General features: G+C 42.7%; 1 protein-coding gene across 1 annotated transcript in view; it reads left to right on the top strand.

Annotated features, from left to right (window-relative positions):
• The first annotated feature begins 2,475 nt into the window (after window positions 1–2,475).
• Window positions 2,476–22,544, top strand: part of LOC135103421 (diacylglycerol kinase beta-like) — a 56,995-nt gene continuing 36,926 nt past the window's right edge. Inside the window, exons 1-2 of the mRNA XM_064009625.1 lie at window positions 2,476–2,949; window positions 3,138–3,297. The gene's annotated coding sequence lies outside the window, so the exon portion shown is untranslated. The remainder of the gene's footprint in view (window positions 2,950–3,137; window positions 3,298–22,544) is intronic.

Raw genomic sequence — 22,544 nt, forward strand, 5'->3', positions numbered from 1 at the left:
TCCTGATGCTGAATTTTGACCCACCTACCAAATTTCATCTGTGTTTTGATGTATATTGAAAAGTATAATGCTAATTCGTAGTATCTTATCTGACCTAAGAGGTTGTTGGTCTACATTGTTCTCTCATTTATGTAAGTGGTTAGAATTCATGAAGATTTTTCCACTGATACCTAAACGAGTTTTCTATGATCAGAGTTGGTTATGTATTTGTAATTAATTTATAATTTATTGAAACCACCTTGAGTATCCTGAAAATTTCAAGAGGAATAAGATTCATCTCCATCTTGGGTTGATGTGAACATGGAGACAAGGGAGGAAAGAGGGAGACCTTTTTGTGGAAGTGAGGATAGAAATGTTTGAAGGTTATTTGAGAGAGGGTACTAAAGGCATGGACAAGATAACAGAGGTGCTGGAAATACTGGATGCGAAATGGTATGATAAAAAGGAATAAATTGATTAGAGAGATGTCTGGAAGCTGAGAATGCTTTGTGAAGAGCAGACTAAGGGATGCCGAAATGGTATGGTCACGAAGAAATAATGGAAAACGATTAGGGCAATGCATAGATCCTTAGTAGGTGACAGAGGAGAGGGAAGCTGGGGTAGAGATGGAAAGAATTATCCTCATCATTCACACGTAATTCATAAATTGAGCCATCATAGCGGGCATAACAACTCTGGTCTTGACAACTCAAATTACATACGTTCAGAAGAGTAAACATCACAAGATCAAATGCGAGTCATACTTCATGTCGCCTTGGTAGCAGTAGTGGTGGTGGTGGTGATACTGGTAGCAGTCGTAGTTAAAAATTAGTACTAACCTTGGGATTTTTATCGGGAACTTTTATCCCTACCCAACAACAAAGAACTATTACACAAACATTATTTGATTCCCTCCCTACGATTAAGTTTCATTCGGTGTGCTTCTGCCTTCTCCCATGGATTGCTCCTTGTACAATGGGAGGAGCAGGTGCAAAAGAGTAGGTTTGATTCGCCCATCCATTTACTGCAGTACTTTCATCCATGTATCTGGAGGTTTGCATTGGTTATATTGTATGAGGGCTAAGAGTGATTTTTTTTTTTTTCATTGCGCACTAGAGATCAGTGATGTACACACACTTGAGCCTTTACATCGCGTTGTACTGCCGCAAGATTATTCGCGGTGGAGGGACGCTGCGTGCTCACTCGCTTTCTCACTGTTTTCTCCGCGCATCATAAAAGGCCCGTGTTCTCAAGCCCATTGCTGTCTCACCAGGGCAGTTTTCAAAGGCTACAGAAGTGACTAATTGGGTTCTCATATACGTTGTTTCCCATAGATGATGTCAAATCCTTATTAAACTGAGACCACAATCATGGAAACTCCGTGAAAACTACTAATTTCCACAAAAGCTGTTTAGATGTAAGAGATCATCCTTCGAAATTTTCAGGAACACAGTATAAATAGGGACGGCACAAGAGAGCAGAGGAACCCTTCTCCGTATTTTCACTCCCCACAATGAGACGAGGTTTGTCACGACTATCTCTCTTTAAGGACAGATCTCATCACGGTTTATAAGTATAGATTGGTGCATAAAATAGTCTTCCTCCAGCTAAACACACATTTCAAGCGCAGCCTTCACTTCTTCAACGCGAGTTGCTCTCCTAATGCTAATGGTAAGAGCAGAGGTGATAACGAAGGATGTGGTTACCCAATGTGGGTTGTGCCCTAAAGACATGCTCGTGGAGTGAACCACAGAACAGCAAGCAGTAGTAAGTGAGAGCAAACAAGTGCCACGAGGCTGTGGTGAAGTAACACGGTCTGAAGCGTTGCTGAAGCGTGTGTTAAAAACAGTGTTTAATGGTGATAGCGTAGGTGAATGCACCCTATACTGGTACAGGTGTGTGTGTGTGTGTGTGATGGGCGCGGCAGATGATTGGACAAGGACGTGACAGCATGTGATCCGTTCAGGCACATGGTTAGTGACGGTGAAAAATTCAAGTTTAGCCGCTAATTAGTTTTTAATAAACGTTTTCAAAGTGTGATCGGAAGCCGTGGCCGCGGTAAATATGGTGATGGGGAGTGGCGGTGGGAGTGAGAAAGCGGAAGAAGGGATGACCTATATCACAGTATTGATAGTACAGAAACCTCGTTGCTGTGACGCTTGTCAGAGCGGCAGCAACAAGAGGAATAGCAGCAGCATCACTTTACCGAGTACTGCCCGAGGGTACTTTACTCATCCAGTGTGGCATGTGTACTCTCCTGGTGCCCTGAAGCACACTGGGATCTTGCATAACTACCCGAGTTAACCTCCGTTCCCGAGGATTCTCAACCTCCCTCGTTCCGTGACGTCATTGTTGACCCAGTTTTCACGTGGATGAGCTCTTCTCAGGACATTTGTGTCCCACATCAGTTCTTTTTTTCTTTTCATTATTATTTGCGGTAGTATGGCAAGACTGTAGACGCTCACGTGTCTGCATTATTGATCCTGAATAAACCTGTCATCTTTATTTCAATAAGTGTGGTGTTGGAGGGAGCGAGGATGGGATGGTGAAGCTGCGTGCCAGCCTGCGGGGAGCGAGAGAGGTTGTCATGGCGACGTGACTGATGACTGATGGGGCTCGTCCTCACAGGGGTGACCCTGCCGACTAGATATCTAGTGATCCTTTCGTTTTGTGAATGTCTTGGCCTGGTGTCGTAGAAACAGTCAGTCAGGAGAGGCACCCATGGGCAGGGAGCACGTCCTTCTCGGTGTGGGGCAGTGTGGCCTCGTAGATTTGTCATGACCAGAACAGTAGCATGCCGCGTCTCGAGTGTCAGTGTACTGGTGGCTGGAAATGTGTTTAGTTACAGACTCTGATGGAAGTTTGTTGGATATAAGTTTGATTCCTTGGAAGCCGATTATCGAGCGACAAGAGAGGCTTGCGGCGTTGCTCCCTTCCACTCACGAGCCTCACTGTACCGCGCACGCTCAAGTTTGTGCAGTTCAGCTTCTTTTATATTTTAAGTATTCTTACACTACACATTCATTATGCTGTTGTAAGAAATGCTACTTTCTATTCTCCATAATTTGAATATACAGTAGCGTCACTTTGGAGAGCAACAGCTTTTCACGATGGGCTTGGAAGAAGGTTTAACTAGCGCCTCTCTCTCTCCTCTCCAGTGTGTGCCTGGCGTCCGGGCGGTGTGGCGGTGAGTGCGCGGCGTGTGGCAGCTGGCCCAGCCATCAGGGCCATGTGACGAGTCCTCCATCCCAAATCACCGTCATCTTCATTTTGACCTTAGACAGTAGCAACCGTGGCCCCCGACAGCACCACAGCCAGGTGAGGAAGATGTGCGCCAGACCCTCGCTCGCACCGCCAACTTCTCAAATCTGTGCCACCGCGACCACTGTGACGTGCGGTAAACACTTGTTGTCATTCAGTGTCATGTCACCAGGCGCGTGACGGGAGTGAAGGGATGGCATAGCAGTGTTTCAGTGTGACGGATGGGGCTGTGGCGAGGTGCGGCAGGTGAAACAGGTGGATGCGGGAAAAGTGTGTGTGTGTGTGTGTGTGTGTGTGTGTGTGTGTGTGTAGCCCCGATGGTAAATACATGTAGCAACCCGTATGGTACTGCTTCCCACATGCACTTCCAACGCAACGGGGAAATGACAAGCCGCTTTGCTCATTATTTTTATTATTATTATTATTATTATTATTATTATTATTATTATTATTATTATCATCATCATCATCATCATCATCACCATCATCATCATCATCATCATCATTACCACCACCATCATCATAATCAACACCAGTATCATTACTGCATCATCATGGCGGCATCACCACAGTTGTCAACATCATCGCGTGTAGTATCACTCTGCACCACATCACATAACCACACCCACCTCCTCGTCCATCCTTTCCCTGCCGTTCCCTCCTCCTGCTCCTGCTCCTCTTGCTATTACTCCTCATCTCATCATCATCATCATCATCTACTCAAGAATCATTATATTTCATTACCGCGACTCAGGATCTCGTGCGACACACACACCCATGATCAGCGACACACACACACACACACACACACACACACACACACACACACACACAGAACTCAATACACGATCACTGGTATAAAAAAGAGAAAGAAGAAATACACTTACTATCAAAGCGAGTTGGGAGTTTTAAAAAAGAACGATAGTGAAAGGAAAACGGTTGGTATTTTACAATCAGAGGTTAAGGTTATGGGGTTAGGAGGCAAGGGATAAATTTACGTAGACCTTTCTTTAAATAGCAGCCCAAGCAACGCGGATGTACGGAGGACGGCGCGGCGTGTCGGTCACCTCTTCTTCAGCGCTTGCCTCCGTTGCGAAAAGCGAGAGAGAGATACGTCATAGCTTCTGATCTCCACTACGCAGGGGTGATAGATGAACGTGAGATTGTCTGTTTAAGTGATGCGTGTCCTTCCTCAGAGGGGAGATGGAAAGGTTTACGTATAATGTAGTTTATTTTGTATATTTATGGTATTGTTGTATTTTCACTGGTTATAACGTATACTGGTGTGGCAATACTTAACACGCACACACACACACACACACACACACACGTACGCATGCAAGCATTGTATACGTATGCCTCCTCGCTTGCGTAATGTTTGCCTCTCTTATCTTGGCCGTGTGTGTGTGTGTGTGTGTGTGTGTGTATGTGTGTGTGTTCTAGACGGCACTCCGGCCCCGCCCCATGTGTTTACTGAACGTCTCCAGCGCTGCTCAGCTCAAGACCAAACAGCCACAGGTCACACAGCATTGTTTGGTGTTGCTTAAGGGACGACACATCCACGAAGGGAGCAAAGCCCTTGAATCAGCTCACATTAATGAAGCCTCTCTTTTCACTCACGAAGGCTCCTTGACGTGGCGTTGTATTTTAAGAAGTGTCTCTTTACGCCGCTGTCTCCTCCTGTCACTACAAATCGAGCTGAGAAAGGAACGCGAGTGACATTGGTACAGTTTTCAGAGTCCGCCACAAGTGAAGGCTCGTATTCTTAACATTTTGGCGTCTTTTGTCAGTTATTCTTTTTATATGGCCTTGGTAGAAGCTGTTGGAGTTTTCAAGGGTACTTTTTTTTATGATTCTAGAGATAGTGTAGCAAGAATTTTTTTTTTTTTATTTATTTATTTATTTTTTTTATCACCAATTGGCAAAGCATTCGTAATAACTTTTAATCATCTGTGTGGCTTTTGAAATATAGTCCTTGTGAGAACCGAAAACGTTTAAGAATACAGAATCAGGACTCTCTGCAGGTTTGTTAATTTTCCATAAAGCACCAAGGACTAAATATATGTGTAGTATATCGAGAAGAGAGACTAACTAACGACTGGTTATATCAGACCCCCTACAAATCAGTTCTGTGTAAAACTATGGAGCTGTCTATATTTCTACAACACACTGGGATGGCTAGTTAGTACGAAGCAAGAAGCAGATAATTTTGTTAAGATTCTCACGTCCAGTTTACTGCAATGCAAGTTCGTATTGGTCGTTGTTTGTGTGGGACGTGGGCTCAAATTCAGAAACGTCTCTCTCACTACGACTATTTTCGAAGACCGGGTTCTAAAGAGTGTTTCTCCTGTTAACAAAATAAAAATTTTGTCATTCTACCACTACAGCCATATATATAAAAAAAAAATCTTAGAAGCTCGTGTACCTTCAACTACAGCCCTTTGAAAGTAACAGGTGCGGCGTAGAGATGTTTAAGAATGTCGACCTTGGTTACAGAGGTGTTGTCAAGACAGTTTACAGACTAAAAAAACAACAGGATAGCAACACTTAAGATTAGGATCTCAGGTGTTGTTATCTCCTTTGTTCTATTTGTCCTAAGCTAATACCGGAGATGAGAGGGGCAAAAGCAAGAGGAAATGCGTGTATTTGTATGGGGAGTGTGGGGTACTTTAGAGATCGTATAGATAGACTGACATTGAGATTATCTTGAGGATCTGTAATGGTGTCATTTCCTTATCTTTGCTGCACGTTAGCACTGGAAGGAGAGCGAACCTGCGAACTGTCCAGAGGAAATGTAGTGTGCGGTATGAGTTTGTATTGCTGCTGCTGTTGCTGCTGTTGCTGCAGCTTCGTTATTTTCTTATATTCTGTCTCGTCAATGGCAGTATATGCATTACATGAAGTTTGTGACATTATGAGGAAATAATATCTTTTTCAGATAGGTAAATCAGATCATACTAAGCTTGTTTTGAGTAGTACACTCGTGGTCATAAGTATTGTTCCCCGTCACTCAGTCCCACATGTGTTTGACGTTCTTTCTTCAGTCTTCAATCCTCTAATGTGCTGGTAATCTAAATTGTCAAGTTTAATAAAGTGCTTGTCGGCGGATGAGGACCTAAAATTGAAGGAAGGCGCAGTAGGAGTCAGTGAGGCAGCGTAAGTCGAGACAGCACGCACGTGACGGTTTTATTTTACTGAGGGTAGGTAAGTAGCGGGGATTAATCATGCAGCGCTCTAGACATACGTATTGGCATGCACGGGAACACTGCTGCCGTCTGGGGAATATTTTTTTCCTTTTTTAGCCTAGTATTTCTTTCTATGCACCTTGCTTCCTATATGCACTGTGCGTCCGTCCGTGTGTGTGTGTGTGTGTGTGTGTGTGTGTGTGTGTGTGTGCCGTACATTTCTAATTTCTTTTTTTCCTTTATTCCGTTCTTTCTTTAATTTCTTATTCATTTATTTATTTATCTATTTACTTATTTATTTATTTTTGTTTACATGCAAAGACGACCGGCACAAGAGCATAAAAAGTAGAGAGAAAAAAAAGAAAAAGAAATAAATAACATTTTATTCTGTCAGTGCCCAAATGTTGAGTCATTTCCGCAGCCAGCGTGACATGACTTTTGAGATGCGTTCGGGCGAATGCAGAGAGAGAGAGAGAGAGAGAGAGAGAGAGAGAGAGAGAGAGAGAGAGAGAGAGAGAGAGAGATTAAAATATGATCGGCAGTCTTCTGTGTAGCCGGTCTCAGGTGTTAAGGAGGGAGCCATGCAAGTGGTGGCGATGATGGTGGTGGTGGTGGTGGTGGTGGTCAAAATAAATAAACTTTAATTTCAAGTTTATTTATTCTTGTAAGGGTTTGGGGTGGATGGGCAACAGTACGTGGGGAGAGCCAAAAGCGCCTCCGAAAACAATGATAACGACAGGAGCGTATCAATCAGCGCGATACGCTTCTTGAGCCTCCTTGAAAACATTACTTGAACCACTCCCGTACCCAGCCCGGGCTCGTATTCCGAAACACTGTGGGCTGTCATCAAGATAGCTTTCATAGGCCACAACGATGATCAGTCAGATACTCATGATTGTTTTCTTGTTCTTGTTCTTGTTCTTTTTGGCCTGTTAAATGTGACTATTCGTTTTCCTATGAGTGTTTTGCTATTGATTACACAGAACGCTTGATGAACTGTCACTAGAATCATGAAAGCACATTTGAAAATCACAAATAACTACCACTACAGCATGTTACGCTTTGTTCCCTCATCACGTCTATTTTCAAAGGTCACAAAGATGATTAGTTTTTCTATTAGCAATTTAGAATCCTTGATAAACTGCCACTAGAGTCATGAAAACACACTTGAAAATCCATAATAACTTACAATGAAACTTGTTAAATGTGATTCTACGTGTTTCTATGTTTGTTTTCTATAGACGATACAAAATTCTTGATAAAATTGTCACAACAATCATGAAAACACTTGAAATATCTAAATAACTCTCACTGCAACATCTTTAATATAATTATTAGTATTCTTATTGGTGTTTTTCTATAAATGATACAAAATCTTTCATAAACTTCCACTAGAATCACAGAAAAAAAAAAAAAAAAAAACGCTTGAAAACCACAACAAGCATCCGCTACAGCCTGCTAAATGAAACTGATAAAAGGACGAAATGTTTAGGAATAGTGTGCGAGGTTGGGGGGAACAGGGAGCGAAGGCTGCTTGTGTATGCATACGATTATTGCATAAATACTACGGTGTCCCGGCATTTGCATCCCAAAGGTCCGTGTAAATACTGGCGTCCCGCGAGTTAAGGCAATTATTTGGACATGTGGAAGAACACGTAGGTTATTTCTGAGTGTTAACTTTTCTATGTATGTGTTCGGTTTGATTTTTTTTAAATTACGAAGTGGAGCTTTTTAAAATTATGTAAGGCGGTTGTTGCATAGTGTTAAAAATGGTGATAATTTGATATATTTTGCTTATCTGCTAATTGTCTTATTCATTTATTCATCAACTGTTTCATTTATCTGCACATTCGTTTACCTACCTATGTATCTATCTATCTATTTATCTCTCTATCTATATAGCTGTATCTGTCTATATATCTATCTGTCTATCTGTTTGTTTATCTATCTATCTGTCCATCTACCTATCTATCTATCTATCTGTTTATTATTTATCTATCTGTCTATTTATTCATTTATCTAACTATCTATCTATCTGCATATCTATTAATTAATTAATTAATTGATTCATTCATTACTGTATATGACCATCTTCATTCATCTTCATTCATCATTATCTTAATCACAGATCTTGCCATTTACTTACTTCTCTCCTTATCTATTCATTCATTCCTTGATAGATTGATGTATACTTGCCTGCCTTGCTTATTGAGGCTGCGAGGAGAAACACCTGAGCGGGGCTGTAATATACCTGCCCGTCTCCCTCCCTCACCTAGGGGGCTGGGGGCACCTGGTTAGTGTTATGTTTGTATTATTAGAACAGAGCTAGACAGGGCAGGGGATGGAAGGTAAATAGATGAGAGAGAGAGAGAGAGAGAGAGAGAGAGAGAGAGAGAGAGAGAGAGAGAGAGAGAGAGAGAGAGAGAGAGAGAGAGAGAGAGAGAGAGAGAGAGAGATTCATGTATTAATTACTTCATATATTTATCTGTCTATCTGTCTGTCTGTCTGTCTGTTTATCTGTCGGCAAATCAGTCAATCTGTGTTTCTATTCATCTGTCTATCAGTCTATATACTGTTGTTTTTTTTTTCATCTTTTTTTTTCTTCTTCTTCTTCTTCTTCTTTACCATCATCATCATAACTGTTATAACCATAATTACTATCGTTATGATAATCACCACACGTATCACCATCATCATCATCATCATCATCATCATCATCATCATCATCATCATCATTGTCATCATCATCATCATTGTCATCATCATCATTGTCATCATCATCACCGTCATCATCATCATCATCATCATCATCATCATCATCATCATCATCATCATCATCATCACCCGCCATTGCTAGAATACTCCACTGCCGGGCAATATTAATTAAGGCTGAGCCACGGCCCCTTCAGGAGAGAGAGAGAGAGAGAGAGAGAGAGAGAGAGAGAGAGAGAGAGAGAGAGAGAGAGAGAGAGAGAGAGATACAGACAAAAAGTCGTACACACTACCGTACCTTCTTTACGATGCAGCTCACGGTACCTAATAAATACAGAGAAAAATCGTTCATATTATCGTACATCCTCTACGATACAACTCAACCTTAAGAAGAATGAACAAAAAAAAAAAAAAGATCGCTCCTATTATCGTAAATTTATCTCCTCTGCAATACAACTCAATCAATAAAAACAAAAATGATTGCTATTGTCGCACATTTTCTACCCAAAGATCATAAGAATAAAGACAGAAACTCTTCCTATTATCGTACATTCTTCACGACAAGACTCACAGGAGCCTAAGAAGTATCAGTAGCATTAGTAGACAGGGCAAGACGGCAGCGGAATGACAGGGAAAGGCATTAATCGCTAATGATACCGTGCCCTTCACTACGGCTTAACTCACAATGGCTCGAGAGTCACCCAGAGGCACCCAACCCAAGAGGCACCTGTGTAGCTAGCCAGTATTAGTAAGCGAGACAAGACGACACCAGAAGGGCGGGCTAATTGGCGGAGGCATGTGCTGGGGCTCACCATTATAACGAGGCCTTGTGTTTACAGCCCCGCGTGCCCCCTGGCGGTGCCTCGGGCCAACACCGCCTCTCCATCTCCCTCATTGTCTAACGCGACCCGGCAGAGCAAACAATCAGCCCAAGTTTAATATGCAGTTAATGGTTTGCGTTTTGGAAGTGCAAATAAACGTTTGTTATTCCTAGCGGCCAGGCAGTGAGCGCCCCCCGTCTTCCCGTGAGAGAGGGCAACCCGCTCGTATTTTGGGCAGCTGACGGGAGTGTGTTTGTAGGCACTCCGCGGGTCTTTTTTCGTAGGCTATAAAAAAAAATTCCTTGGGGAGTATTTACGTTGAGGATATTGGTTTGTTCATGCGGAAATATGATGAGTTTATTCCTGGTTATGTCTGGTTATGTAGAATTCGTATAGTTTAAAATGTATGTATGGATTGTATAGTTAAGGACCAGACACCCGTATTATATTCCAGAATGTAATTTTGCGGCATCTCCCAGTGTATATTCCTTACGGATCATACACTGAGAGATAATGAAAAGTTAATCAGAAATATGTTATGGATGTGTAGTCCTAACGTGTACAGCTTTAAGTACTTTTTCTTTTCTATGTAAAAGAGGCACTGGCTAAGAGCAACGAGCAATATATATATATATATATATATATATATATATATATATATATATATATATATATATATATATATATATATATATATATATATATATATATATATATATATATATATATATATATATATATATATATATATATATATATATATATATATATATATATAGCCAACAGGTATATAAAAAAAAAAGGCCCTATATAAAAAGGCCCATTGATTGTATTGATTGTACCGCACCGCCATATTTACAAGCGTACAAAAAGCTGGTCACAAATAATCTAACAAAAAGCGTATTGTATCTGTGCAAATCAGCTTAGAGTTGGCCTTTAATCTGTAAATAATTGGTACAACCTGTCGGCGTGCGGTCCGTTATTACAGGTACGAGGACTGAGTCAGGTGTGCTCGTGTACGTGAGTCGCGTGTGTGTCGTGTCTCTTGGCTAGGTGGGAGGAGCAAGGTGAATTTTGTAGTATTGTTAGTACTTGGAATGTAGCTACAGTGTCACTCTGTCTTCTCCGTTGTTTATCGTTGATGTCATGTTGTTGTTCTACTACTACTACTACTACTAATACTACTACTACTACTACTACTACTACTACTTTCTCTTGTTCTTGTTCTTCTTGTTCTTCTTTTTCTTCCTCCTCCTCTTCCTCCTCTCTGTCGGTTACCTAGCTCACAGTCCCCGGCTCGTCCCTCCTCCCAGCACCTGCCGTCGGTTATAACACGGCAAAGAATACCTCTCACTGGTGGTCGCCAGGTGCAGGAGGGAGGGGTTTGCGCGTCACGTATAATTTGAATAGACGACAATAACTAAAATAGATGAAAAGGTATACATTGCGACAGGTGGGTCTCGTTACTGATGAGTTACTATAATACTGCACGCAAATTTCTCTGAGGGACTGAGGAAGTACCTCCGTAAATCATTGTTTTAGCTTACAATACACAGGACTTCATTGTATCGGTTTCTGTGATTGCTATGACTTGTAATGACAAAATGACAAAGTGGCACCTTATCACAAGCTGCATTTTCAAGGACAATGTGTATGGTGTGGCGTGTGGCTGGTGATGCCTTGCAGTGTGTGACCGACATGTGTTGCAGCATGTCCTCTTCATCTCCGTCCGAGAGTGATGAGTTCAAGTGTGAAGTGATTCTTGATATGGAGTTACAAAGGGCAGATAATGATGAAACTCAGTCAGATGGCTTCATAAGTGACTCGGATGAAGAATATTTGCCACAGAATAATAGAGAGGTGAGCAGTGGCGAGGAAAATTGGTCTTTCGCCGTTTCTCTAGAGCCAGGGGTTGGCGCCATGTACGAGTCTCCTCCAGTTGTTTCTGTTCCTTGCATCTTCCTCTGTGGCTCCCATCCTTTTCTGTTCTACCGCAATCCCATCCCTTCATCTCACTCTCTGTCTTTCCCATACACCACCGCCGCCACTCCACAAGTCCCATTCCTCTCCACTCGTGGTTTTATTTCGTATGCATCTTGTGATTAAGATCTATCTGAACACGTGAAAAGTATATAAATGACTAAATGAGAGTGTAAAGATAAAAGTAAACTACATCCACGAAATTGAGATAAACGGCCCGAAAATTTGGTGTGGGAGAAACGGCTTGGGATCAGACACTCAGTAAGGAAGCGGTTAATTTATATATTTTTAAGGAAGATAAAGAAACAGTGGACTTTGGAAAGGACGGATGTAATTCAAGTGTTATTTTTTACGTATCTATTCTTTCCTTTCTTCGGAGGCAGCGGTCAGTAGAGGAGAGGCAGAAAACTAGCCCCGTAAACTGAGGTCGAGGGAAGCGTCTTGACCCTTGCACCGGCACGCCCGCCCGTCACCACTTGTCATCCCGGAACGTTATCCCGGCGGTGGCCTGCCTGGCGTGGCGCGGCCTGGTGGTAGTGGTGGTGCTGCTGGTGTTGTGAAGGTTAATGGTGATGGATATGGTGACTTATTTCTGTTGCAACTCTTCTGTGAGGTTCAGGTGGTTGGCTTCTCACATTTGTGGAAGCTTAGACGTGTCCCCGCCGACCAACTGCTTAATTGCAAGTGGCACAGGTAGATATTTATAGTGACACCTTTGCAGAGACTCATGCCGCCCCTCAGCGCTCCCGATACAGTTCGAAGACATGGTTGACAGGAAGCATGTGGGTGTTCTGCGGCCAGTCACCGATAGCTTGAAAAGTATCTAACTTCCAGCAGGACTCGAACTCCGGTCCCCGAGATCACTACGTACAGTCGCGGCCAGAAGTCTTGTAACCTGACGCTCTCTTTTCCATTGTGTTTAGCGTTTTCCTTCAGTCTTACGTCCTCTGATCTCCTTGGAACCTTTCACTTCTCAGGTTTTGTAAGGTGACAGGCAGAACATCGGAGGACTAACAGTTGAGATGAAACAGTTGAATTAGTGGATAAGAATACGGCACGTGAACAAACTTGTACGTCCGAGCGCTGATCACCAAACCACTACTTCCTCACCTTTGTCCCTGTTGCTCACTTTATATTAGTGTAGCATATGACAAACAACCTCGTGTCACCTGGTTTTGTTCAATTTGAGACTGTGAGAGAGAAAATAGTGTGGCGAGGAATGTAGCGGTGAGGAGACGCATGATGTGATGAAATGGTGTGATGAGAGTATGATGGCATAGTGACTTACATGGTGGAGTGTGGCGCCGTGAGTGATGCTGGTGGTGTGATGTGTGATTGGAGAGATGGTGCCGTGGTAGTGTGGTGGTGGTGAAGGGAATGTGGGCTGCGGCGTTGTGGTGATGAACGTGTGGTGGTGGTGGGGGAGATGGTGTGGGGTCGTGGCGAGTGGTGTGGTGGTTAGGGAAGGTCACGAACACATGGAGACGTTTAAAAAAAGTTGCTGCTCATTAATATTCATCCCATTTGAGAAAGTACCGATGCTCGTTCTTGCCCTCTTGAGTGTCGCGGTCACTCAAATGCTAAAGGTTCAACCCGATACCAAAGCTTCAGCCGGATACCGAAGCTTCATTCTGACAAATCTCATCCAAACACTGACTGAAGCCTTATCTCAATACCAAAGCTTCACTCAGATACCGAAGCTTCATTCCGACAAATCTCATCCAAACACTGACTGAAGCTTCATCCCAATACTAAACCTACCTATAATAAAGCTTCGTCCAAACACTAAAGCTGCATCTCTATAAGCTTCATCACTACAAGCTTCATTCCAATACAAGTATCGATAGGGAGAAGAGGAACAAGGTGCCCTCCCCTCACATGCCTCACCTCCCCTCACCCACTCCTCCCCAGGGCTCGAGATGTAAGAGTAGTGGGAGTGATAGGGGAAATGACCACTGTATAAAGAGAGAGAGAGAGAGAGAGAGAGAGAGAGAGAGAGAGAGAGAGAGAGAGAGAGAGAGAAATACCTGCTGATCTCCATGACCTATGGCGCCGCCGGGTCAACGAGGCGGATGCTGGGGACATGAGTGGCGTGGAGTCCCGAGGGAGGCTGTTCTGTGATGTTCTTTCCTTTCCCCCTTTCCGCCTGTGCCCGTTAACACTGTTCTCTCTTTTGGGGCGTTTCCAAAGGCCACGGAGATGATTGGTAGGGTTCTCTGTGTTTTTTATTTTGTACTTATCAATGTTTTTTCCTGTGATGGTGCAGGGTAATTGTTATTTTATCATTAAAATCATGAAAAGTCCTTTAAACCATAACTTCTACTATAGCCAATGATTATAGAGATAAAGAGATGGGACGTTTGAAAATACGGTCCTGTTAACTAGAATAATTACATAAATCCCCAAGAGTTAAGGAAATGAAGTTAATGTGTACCTAAATTTATAGGCGGTTTTAATAGATTGGGAATTGATCAAGACAGAAAAATGTGTAGTAAATAATTTGTCTACGATGCGTTTTTTGTCTTCCCGCGTTCAGCACCAGGCGCAGTCTTACTACAGTGTGATCGGAACAGTTAGATAAAAACAGTCGCTAAGTTATTAAGCTCCGTATTCTTAAACATTTCGCCTAGTGGAAGTTATTTTGGGGATTTTTCAAAGTTGTTTTCATGGTTCTAGTGACTGTTTACTAAGAATTTCGTATCACCAATGGAAAAACACTCACATGAACACGATTGATAAATTTATGTGGTGTTTGAAAATAGTCCTGGCGAGAGAACGAAGTGTTTTAAGAATACAAGCTCTAAATGGCAAGATAAACTGGAGTAAAAAGAAAAAAAAAAAAAAAAAAAACGAAGGAAAGGAAGGAAACGAGGAGCTTTTGTTTATTTCATAGTAATTTTGCTGAGTACACCCTTCGTTAGTGGCGGCAGAGTGAAGAGCCGATACTCAGACTGCCGATACCGGGAAGTGACTTGTAAATTACCGCTACTAGATTGTTATTGTCGATACTAAAGCCAGTCAATCAGTGCATTCGTGTTGAAGAGGCTCACACACACACACACACACACACACACACACACACACACACACACACACACACACACACACACACACACACACACACACACAGGTACGTAGTAAACTGGTAGAATAATACCTGGATCGATATCGAACATCCGGGCTATCATGAAGCACAGGTACCGGATATCCGGCTCCTTATTGCGATGCTCCTTATAGCCACGAACGAAATGCGACGGCGGTGACTCCAACACACGTACTCGGACACAAAACTAGTAAAGCGGGAGTCCAGAAATAGTTATGTAAAGAATAAATAAATAAATGAATAGATAAATAAAAAAATGGTCGGTCTTTGTTAACTTTGACGCACATGAAAAGAATGGAAGGTTAATTTTATCTTTTCTAGACTACAGAACAAACAAAGCTGTAGTACAAAAGTGTTTAAAAAATTGTCTTCCTGTAGTAACATTCCCAGGACATGAAATGGAAAAGAGAGGTTATTTCTTTTTATTTTAAACTACATAACTATTTAAGAGATTGCAGTGCAAAAATAAGCATCTGAAAATTATAAGTGATACGGGAAAAATTATCCATTAGTAAGAGGGTACAGGCTCTAAAACAAAGGTGTCATGTGGCGCCTTTTCGCTAACTAGATGCATAGGTGAGGTACTGGATAGGTCAATGTCCCAAGATAGGAAGTGAATCACCTACACAGTGGAGGCTTCAAAGGTCGAGGTGATGAGGATGTATCTAAGGAAGCTACGTGCCATTTAGTAGATCAGTCAACCACATCCTGCTAACGGCAAACTTCGCACTGTCGTAGTTACAAGTCTGACAGCGTACGACACTTACCTCCACTTTGCTTAATGTTATCCATCAGCCTTAGGTTTTCTTCTATGCTGACAAATCCTTACAAAACCCAACAACTTCCTCTATATTTTTCATCTTCTCTCGGTCTTAGGCTTTTCGATCTGCTGACAAACTCCTTGCTAAACCTGACAACTCCCACTGTGTTTAGCGTATTCCCTCAGTCTCTGATCTGCTGACATACTTACGAAACCCGACAATTTCCACTGCAGTCATTGCCTTCCCTCAGTCTTAGCTTCTCTGATCTGCTGATAAACTCCTTACAAAATCCTTCAACTTTATTCATTCAGTCTGTTGTAGTCATCTTAGTCTCCCCCAGTCTCCCTCGTTCTGCTTGTGGCTGCTTTCCTTCTGCCTTGTCATCTTGTGTTTCAGAACAACTGCTCGGAAATCGTTTCCGCATGTATTTTTCCTCCTACATTTCGTTTCCCTTCCTTTCTTGTTTTTGTCCCTTTCTTCCTCTCCTGCTTTTCGTATCTTCGTTCTTAGATAACGAGTCAACCAATTAGTTAATCAGTCAATCAGTCAGTTATTTATTCATTCAGTCAATCAGTCAACTAATCTTCACGGTGGCCTTGCTAAACTCTGACATGCATCTCGGACAAATACACATACGTAACTATTCACATTAACCAACTCCGAAGCATAACCTTCCCGCCGCCAGCCGTCACTTCCTTATGATAAACGAGCAGCATTCAGGAGCAGCAAGACTACGTGTATGAATGAAAGTCCCGTGTAGCAAGGCGGGTCACTGTGGGTTATTCTTTTGTCAGACGCCACGGTACTGATGTATGTGGAGGAAGTTGCCGTTCAGTGAGGGCTGTTGCCTTGTAATATAAAGCATTGAAATATATAAGTTGTTTAAATAAAATGGCGTTAGAAAATAAGACTGCTACTAAAATACAATTGACATACACATACACACACCCACACATACACACACACACACACACACACACACACACACACACACACACACACACACACACACACACACACACACACACACACACACACACACACACACACACACACACACTCGCGTTCATTTAGTTGTTGGAAGTGGAAATTAATCTCATTTCAAATGCGAAACACTGCGTAAACGGAAACCACGTAGAAAAAAAAAACAAAAAAAACATGCAAACACTAGATCAATATTGGAAGCTGCAAGAACTGTGTATAAAATAAGTAAATAAGTAAATAATCGGAATTTAAAACATATAACACAAGAATTAAAAGAACCAATCGAAAAAAAAAACTGAAATAATATAATAAGATAGAGCTTAAGGAACATAAATAAATAAAGAACGAAAAAAAGAAAGAAAACATTAAATAATCACTCACCAAAACAACAACAACAACAGCAAACAACAACAACAACAACAACAACAACAACAACAACAACCCAGCAAACAATAAAAGAGACAGATTTACGAGCGACATTTCTCACTGTATTAATGAAAACATAACAATGATTATATTTACAATGTCTTGAAAATGATTGAACCAACAACAAGACGTAGAGAGAGAGAGAGAGAGAGAGAGAGAGAGAGAGAGAGAGAGAGAGAGAGAGAGAGAGAGAGAGAGAGAGAGAGAGGCTTATAAATGTTGTAGATTTTAATACAGAGTCGCCATAGCGGATCTCTCTCTCTCTCTCTCTCTCTCTCTCTCTCTCTCTCTCTCTCTCTCTCTCTCTCTCTCTCTCTCTCTCTCTCTGTGATTATAAGATATTGTACACCATTGATAATACTTTTCATACTTTCGTTCATGGTCAGAAAGGTGCTGGTCTTCTTCTTTTCCTTTACTTCCTCTTTTTTTTTCTTCTTTTTTTCTTCTTCTTTATCTTCATCTTCTATATCCTCGTCGCAAACGGCCAACAGGTCTAATGACATTTGATCTTCCTTTGCATTACTCCTCGTCCTCCTCCTCCTCCTCCTACTATATCTCTCGCCATAAATCATTATAGTTCTTCCAGTGACAAAACAGCCTCATTAGGACCAAGATATCTGCTAGTGTTTGCTTTTCCTTTGTGTTCCCTGTGTCTGCTACCTATTTCTTCCTTTGTGTTCCCTGTGCGTTTCTCGCCCTTATTCCCTTCGTGTTCCTGGTCGTTGCGTCACGTTGGCGGGCGCAGTTTGGCTCTCCGTCACCTGGTGCGGCGTAACAACATCAAACAAGGCAGCAATTTTGACTCTGTTACCTCGCCATTTTTATCTCCTCCTCCCTCCTCTTGTTTACTTTCCTGCTTCCGCTTCTCCGTCTTTTGCTTCCCCTTTTAGGAAACTGTTACGTTATGTCTTTCCTTCTTCCCTCCTCCTCCTCCTCCTTCTTCTTCTGCCTCCTTTCATTCCATCTTTTCCTTCTTCTTTCTTCGCTTCCTCCTTGTGTCTCTGTTGTTGTTGTTGATTGTTGTTGAGTGCTGTTTCTCCTCCTCCTCCTCCTCTTCTTCTTCCGTTACTGTTGTTGTTGTTGTTGTTGTTGTTGTTGTTGTTGTTGTTGTTGATGTTGTTGTTGGTGGTGGTGGTAGTGTTGTTGTTGTTGTCGTCCTCGTCCTCTTCCTCGTTATCCCCCTCCTCCTCCTCCTCCTCCTCCTCTGTTATACTATTCTGTTATTCTGCTCTACCATCCTGTTCCTTTCATTGGTAGTTAGTGTAGAATAGTTAACCAAACAGCCTGAGTAAGGACCTCTAGTTAAGTTGCTGTTTGGTCTCCCTTTGCGCATTCCTTTGTATTCCTCCTCCTCCTCCTCCTCCTCCTGTTTCTTATTTTCCATTTTTAATCTATCCATCTATATCATTTCATTCCACCACACCTCTCTTTTTCTGTGCCCTATTTCTCCTTCTTCTGTGTACAAATAATAACAAAGAAAAGGAAAAAGAATGAAAGAAAGAAGGAAAGAAAAGAAGAGGCAAAAAAAAAAAAACTTTAGCATCGCCTCAAGGTTAGGGAGAGATGAGGGAGAGGGAGGAGGAGGAGGAAGAGCTGGGGGAGAGTGGGGGATGGGGGTGTCCGGAAGCTGGTGAGAGTGAGCCTCCAGTGAGCAGGTTCCGGCGGGGTCATGGGGAGGGGAGAGGGGTGGTTGTGGCAGGTGAGGGAAGGAGGGAGGAAAAAGGGGAGACAGGTAAGTGGGGGGAGGGAAGAGGTAGGCAGGTGAGGGAGAGGAAGGGAGGGAAAGAAAGCTGCAGGTGAGGGGAGGGAGGTAAGAAAGGAAGGCAGGTGAGGAAGAGGGAGGGAAGAAAGAGAAACAGCAGGTGAGAGAGAGGAAGGGAGAGAAGGAAGCTGCAGGTGAGAGAGAGAGAGAGAGAGAGAGAGAGAGAGAGAGAGAGAGAGAGAGAGAGAGAGAGAGAGAGAGAGAGAGAACTGTAGGTGAAGGAGGAGGAGGGTGGCAAGGAAACAGCGGCTAAGGGAAGAGGAAGAGGTGTGGATGGCTTTCTGAACTGTGGAAAGTTACTACACAGCACGAGAAGGCACCTAGAGAGAGAGAGAGAGAGAGAGAGAGAGAGAGAGAGAGAGAGAGAGAGAGAGAGAGAGAGAGAGAGAGAGAGAGAGAGAGTGTGCTTAATAGTCACATTTTTAATACATTTGGATAAGGCCTTTGAATAGATGACCGTAAGAAAGTCACCTTGTTGAATGACGCTTAAAACTTCCTTCCAGCAGAGAGAGAGAGAGAGAGAGAGAGAGAGTATACCCGAAGATTTACTGCTTAATTACAGCTTATTACTGGTAGATCAACAGGATGAAAACACGTGTAGTGAAGAAGAGGTAGAGACAATAGATGCAGAGACAGACAAAGAGACAGGTGGGCAGGTAGATAAAGACAGATGTATCAGAGTAAATGAACAGCTGCCTATGATACTGAAGTGTTTCTATTCATCTACACTCAGTTCTTCCTTGGTTTCCTTGTATTCTTCACACTTCACGACTGCTACTGTTCTTTTTTTTCTTTTTTCTTTTCTTTCTTTTTTTTTTTTTTTTTAGCGGTGTTCCAGTAGCGAGGTGTTGCGGCTAATTGTTGCGATAGTGTTACAAAAAAAAAAGTGTAATGAGAAGTGTTAACGCAAGTTGTTACGATGGCTTGTTACGGTGACGCGTTATGATGTGTTGCGAGGAAGTTTCACGATGAAGTGTTGCCGCTAACTGTTACGGTGACGTGTTATAGTGATTGTTTTAGTCAGATGTTACGATTGCGTGGTACGATAGCGTGTTACAAAATTGTTACTATGACGTGTAGTGATTCAGTGACGTGGTGTTGTGTTACGATGAAGCGCTAAGACAAAATGTTACAATGAAATACCACAATGAATTATTATCAGACCCCACAACATGATGCCGTTGAAATATAAAACCTTTCCTAAAAACCTTGACCAACTAATCGCAACATCCCATAACCTACCCTTCAGTCTTCTCCGCTGACTCTAGGCACAGTCCCGCCGCACAAACATTGCATCATTCCTTACTGAAGGCTACCCGCATCACACACTGTTGCTCTTGCTTCTCCTCAGGCTGCTGCTGTTAGAGGTCACCACAGTAGATCACTCGTCTCCATCTTACTGTTTTCTGCGTCTTCTTCCCTACTTTTTTCCTCCCTGCCTGTTGTGTAGCCTGCTTTTAGTCTCACTCTACAGCCTGCTTTTCTCCCCTCCAGCCCTCTGCCTGTCCTAAATTCCTGCTGCCATTTTTTTATTTATTTATTTATTTATTTTTTATTCACAACTACACTTTTTGTAATTTTTTTTTTTTTTTTTTTTTTTTCTGTCACAACCAGTCTCGCTCCGCACTTTTCCTCTCCAGCCCCAGTGCGCAGCCCAGTGTTTTCCCGCCGTGTCCTGCCCAACATCATACTATTTTTTTTTTTCTTTTCTTTCCCGTCATCCCGCGTCCTACAGCCTACTTCTCCCAGCAGCCCGGTCCTGTAGATTGCTTTTTGCCACCAACCCTGCCCTGTAACCTAGTTTTTTTCCCGACAATTTTACGCACTGCTTCATTTTTAATTACGTAATGTCTTTTTTTTCCATAGCTTCCATTTTTTTCTTAATATTATCAACACTGATGCGAAGAATATCAGTGCAAGTAACGTTTAAGAACAGAACTTAAGAAAATAAGGGAACCTACAAGAGGCCATCAGACCTACACGTGGCAGGTCCCTGTATGAAGCGTACCTGCCTGCGTATTTTCACCTATCACGTGTGTATAGTGATCTTTATTATGCTTTATTTTTTCAACCACGCAAATAACGTTCTTCTCTATATTTTCCACACGCGCTGAGAAAAAATAGGTGAATTCATGTCAGAACTCACTGCAAGCCACGTCTGTGAATTAATCTCTTTATATTCCCTCCCTTACGCAGACACCTTCCATGCATCTCGACCTTTCCTCCTGCTGATGCCCGGAAGACAATAATACGAAGGCCATCTCCCACAACTTCCCCGCCAGTCACTTCTGCGTATGAATGTTTCCGCCTCGCATCCGCCGCAGAACAGGACCTTGTAAATGTGACGCAACGCAACACCCAGCGCTGCCCTTGCTTTGTTTTATGATGGGATGCGTTAAGGCGGCGGCGGCGGCTGTTACTGGGGGTGGGGGTGGTGGCGGGTCGGATATAAGGTCAATCGTCCACTAAAGTCCCCGAGTGGCGGTCACAGTTGCCATTTGTCGCCAGGTTATCGGACGCGAGCCCATAACTGCGCCAACCATCCGCCCTTCGTCATCATCAAGGGTTTAATCAGTGGCGGATGCGGACTTTTAAGGGCTCCGGGCCAGGTGTTGTGATGCAGGCCGGCCTCCTCCTCCTCCTCCTCCTCCTCCTCCTCCTCGCTCCCTCTCCGGCCTCCATCTCTCCGAAAAAAAACAAAAAGGAAGGTTTGGGGGTTTGGGGAAAGAAAAGCTCTCTCTCTCTCTCTCTCTCTCTCTCTCTCTCTCTCTCTCTCTCTCTCTCTCTCTCTCTCTCTCTCTCTCTCTCTCTCTCTTCGTTTCCTTCTTTTCGTCTCAATGAGAAAACCAAATTATGTATATGTAGCACTCTTGGCTGACCCGTGGTACTTGTTGTTGTTGTTGTTGTTGTTGTTGTTGTTGTTGTTGTTGTTGTTGTTGTTGTAAATCTTTCTTCCTTTCTTTCTTTCTTTCCTTCTTCCTTCCCTCTTCTTCTTTTTCTTCTTCTTCTTCTTCTTCTTCTTCTTCTTCTTCTTCTTCTTCTTCTTCTTCTTCTTTATAACTGTCATGGGACGAGGTTAATTAAATATACAGAATGAGAAACAGACATACAGAATGAGAAACAGACACATACTATGTAGACAGACAGATAGACAAACATTGATAGATAGGCAGAGAGAAAGACAGACAAATGGATAGATAGATGTGTAAATAGATATGTAAATAGATAGGTAAACAGACAAACAGACAGATAGACAGATAGAGAGCTAGATAGATAGATAGAATTAGGTAGACACAGACAGGTAGATTGCAGACACAAACAGACTGGTAGATATACATATAGGTGAACAGAAAATGTAACCAGATAGATAGATGGATAGATAGATAGAGAGATGAGACTGGATATGGAAGGTGGGAAACGCCATTATATCAGAGGGAATTACCGTGACGACAAGATGAAGCAGTGTTTGGCAGGCCGATAAAGGTGGCGAGGGCGGGAGTGATGGCGCGGGACACTCACACCTGCCCATAAGCGAGGGGTAAATCTTGCTGCACGGGCACGACAAGGTTA

This window comes from Scylla paramamosain, chromosome 9 (genome assembly GCF_035594125.1).
Source record: "Scylla paramamosain isolate STU-SP2022 chromosome 9, ASM3559412v1, whole genome shotgun sequence".
NCBI lineage: Eukaryota > Metazoa > Arthropoda > Malacostraca > Decapoda > Portunidae > Scylla > Scylla paramamosain.